Genomic DNA, 4087 nt, shown 5'->3' on the forward strand with positions numbered 1-4087 from the left:
TAAAATGTGATGAGAATGTAATTAGAAGAAAATACACTGTGTATTCAAAAACAAATAGAAAATATTTTTAAAAACTCAATGATAATTTAGAACAGGCAGCAATATCAAATTAGAGGAGTTGTATGGAAGTGTTATTATTGTGTGATTGGGTCTATGTGATTATGTTTGCGACAGTGTACTGATTTAGTTCTACAGCCATAGAGCTGGATTGAAAATTGCACATGTCCAAAAAAACTTTATCTCTGAATATGATTACTAATGTGATAAAATATCTCACATTAGTGTGATTCCTTGAAAATGCCAATATGGATTTGACTCCCCACTCTGCTCCCCCAAATTAATTTTACATGAAAGGAAAAAAATAAAGATGGCTTTGGGGGAATAATACACACATTTCTAATAGAACTTGCTAGAGCAATCACACAGACTGCTGTTATTCTCCTGCATCTGTGCATTTTACTGTAAAAAAGTGATTATACTTCAAATATTGAACTCATGGACTCAACTATTTTAGTGTCAGATCATCAAAATACACAAAAACCTGACACATCTAATTTGTAAGTAATCCTAAATTGTATAAAATTATATGTGTATTTATAATGTTTAGGCATTTGAATGGATTGTGTGACATATGTATGGGCAGCTATATACAGGAACATGAATAAAACATGTTCAAATGCATAAACAGGGCAGATATAAGCCCAAAGGATTATATACATGACTCATGAATTAGGATAAAAATTCATCCTTTAATCTCTTCTAAACTTTGTATCACAATATTTTATATAAGACTGAATACTTTATAGGAAATACCTGGGGGAAAAAAAACATAATTATAATCTGTGTACCACAAGGATTTTAATCCTTAGTTTTATGTGAAACAAAAAGATGATTGAAATATTGTTAGAGTTTTTAAACCCTTTGAAGAAGTCCAATGAGAGGATGGATTAATGGCAATGGGTTTACGGACAAGATTAACAAGGGTTGTTTTTGAATTGAAGACATTAAGAACCAACTTTACAAAACAGAATGTTCTCATAGGCAGATATAGGCATCATCTGGGACTACTGATGGGTTTTAAGAAACCAGTAACCCATAGCTTTTCTCTGATATTTGTCAAAACTTTACAAATGTGAAGAATGTCTAGAGAAAAGGAAAGTTTGTGGGTGCACATTAAGGACTGAAATAAGACATTGGTCAGTTTAAAAATATGCCTGGAGTTCTATGAATCTCTTATTGAGAGGCAGGCTCGTATGCCTTCCCTTTGAATCTAGGTGGGTCTATGTCTGTTCCAACCCATAAAACGTAGTGAGTGATACTATGTGACTGAGGTTCAGTTGTAAAAGGTCATGCAGTGTTCACCCTGTTTTCTTGGCATGCTCACTCTGGGAGAAGCCAGCCAGCATGTAAAGAAATTAGACCACTCTGAGATTGCCATACTGGAGAGCCTATGTGTGGGAACTTTGGCTGACAGGCAGTTGAACCTTCAGATGGCAGTACTTTGAGTCTTCGCAGGCATGGAAGAGCAGAGATAAGCCATGCTTCCTTTTCCTTCTCCAAATCTCTGACCCACAGAATCGAAGGGAATTAATAAAATTATTATTTCACACTGATCAGTTTGGGGGTGTTTGGTTTGCAGAAGCAATTGCTGAGACAAGCCAGTATTTCCCAAACTTATCTTTCATAACTATTACTTGGGGAGCATGTTAAAACCAGATTACCACATTTTACCCATGGACATTCTGACTTAATTGGTCTGGCCACAGGTAGGGATGGAGAAATCTATTTTTAACAAACAGTATGGTAAGTTAACTATAATAAAATGACTCCAAGGTGCCACATGATTTGTTGGCCTATTTTGATATATGAATTTTTCATGGAAAACATATTTCTTTGGTTACTTGGACTGGACTTACTGGCCCATATTTTTTCTTTAAGATTGTAGAATACACCATTTAAGGGCCTATCTATTTTTCTAGTCCACTTGTGAAAAAGCAGTGAACAAGACAAGACACTCTCATTAAGTACTAAATCAGAGCAAGAGAAGAAAGTCAATGAGAGTTGGCATTTGTTGAATAATCGATATTTGTTGAATAATAATAATAAAAAATAATGAGGTAATATTTTTGAGGCACTTACTATGTGCCAGACTATGTACTAGAATATTTAAATAGGTGATCTTATTTAGTTATTACAGCAAATCTATCATAAAGTAAGATCATTATCCCCTTTTTACAGAAGCGAGAATGAGGCAGATTTGTGACTTTTCCAAAGTCATGTGGATTGAAAATGGTGGTGCCTGCATGCTGACCTAAATACTTTGACTTCAGAACTCCACTCTAAATGCATTAGTAAAGCTGTAAGAATGAACAGAGTTTGTCACTCTTGACCCCTTAACATATTCTCTCTGCCTGAGGCACTCTTCTCGTCCTTCCTTGCCCAGCTAATTCTTCCTCATCCCACACTGTCCTTTCCTTGTGGGGGCCCAGGCATGACAGAGCCCCAAGCTGTACTCTCTCATAGCCCTCTTTCTGTATCTCCTCTTTTATTACTCACACCAGAGTTGAAATTACTTGTTTAATGTCTGTCCTTACCTCTAGACACAAGGTCTGTCTTATTCTTTCACCATGGCATCCCCAGAGCCCGCACAGTGGCAGCACATGACAGGGTCCCAGCACATTACTCTTGATTTGTAAGCTTTATGTGACACAATGCATACTACATAGTATGTTGTGGTGTGTCATGACTCTAGTGCACGTAGTGTTAGGTTCTAAGGAATCAGAAATGAGGAAGCCAAACTCTCTATTTTCAGAATGCCCAATGGTTAATAGGAGGACACTAACAATGAAACAAAAAAGTATAAATCTCTGGAGAAATTGTTAGGATGTGCAGCCAAGACAAGAAAATCTTTGAATTGTCTTTGTAGGATGAATGCTAGTTAGTTAAGTGGATGTGGGAGGCAGGGATTGGAAGGACAGTCTGAGCAGAGAGGACAGCTTGACTGAAGGTACAGGACCATGGATGAACAAGCACATTTGTGTAATGACAGATTGGTGATGCTGGGGCAAGGATATATGGAGCTATCACTGGAAATATAATTGCCAATGGCAACAGGACAAATTATGAGAGACTTCCTCAGGTTTGATTTTAAGTTTGAACTTTGTCTTTCAGAAAATGGGGAAGTCTTGGATATAACTCATCTAATAAAAATTTAGAATAGGTCTATGGCCATGTCACCCTGAACAGGCCCGATCCTGTCTGATCTCAGAAGCTAAGCAAGATCGGGCCTGGTTAGTACTTGGATGGGAGACCAACTAGGAAGACCAGGTGCTGTAGGCATAAAAAATTAAAAAAAAAAAGGGATTGTAAGCTGACAAGGTCCTCGCAATACATGAGGTCAAGCAATGATTGCCTTGCCTGAAAAAAAATTTAGAATAGGTTCTTATGGAGTTGGTTGGGTAGTATGTGTGGAAACTTTGGGAGGTCACACTGACTGTGCAGAACCACTGACATTTAGTAGGGGCACAGGAGTGATGCTAAGTGTCCTGCAATGCATAGAACAACCCCATATAAAATGCCAGTAGCACCTCTGTTGAGAAATACTGTATAATAACACTTGAAAAATAAAAACTTGGAAAAAAGCTCCCAAATATTTACAGGGTTCAGGTATTGAATAATTTTATCATATTGATAAGGAGAGAAAATATTTTCTTTTGATCTCTTTGAAATGCCAAACGTATAGGGAACAATTTATTAAAGGGCTGATTCACAGAAAAGTAAAATGGCAGTATTTTAAATTTTGGATCTGAATCCAAGATGTTTTAATCTTCTAGCTCTTAATAAAGTTTATTTATTTATTTATATGGTCATTTATTTAGTCAAAAATATTTTTTAAACACTTTTTAAGGGCAAAGCACTGTTCTAGATTTAGGAAGTATAGCATGAACAAGAGAGGTAAGAGGGAGTTTACAATGCCAGAATTGCAAGGGGGGATAAAACATAGAGATGATTCAATTGCTTCTCTTGCAGCCAATAGTTATTTATGTGGGATCTCTGAAAATATAACTAGGGCCACATTTCTTCATAA

At 36.6% G+C, this 4087-nt stretch overlaps 1 pseudogene; it reads left to right on the forward strand.

Annotated features, from left to right (window-relative positions):
* Window positions 1–3220: 3220 nt before the first annotated feature.
* On the forward strand, window positions 3221–3339 carry LOC111733533 (annotated as a pseudogene).
* Window positions 3340–4087: the final 748 nt, after the last annotated feature.

The sequence above is a fragment of the Pteropus vampyrus genome, unplaced genomic scaffold, assembly GCF_000151845.1.
Source record: "Pteropus vampyrus isolate Shadow unplaced genomic scaffold, Pvam_2.0 Scaffold572, whole genome shotgun sequence".
Lineage (NCBI taxonomy): Eukaryota > Metazoa > Chordata > Mammalia > Chiroptera > Pteropodidae > Pteropus > Pteropus vampyrus.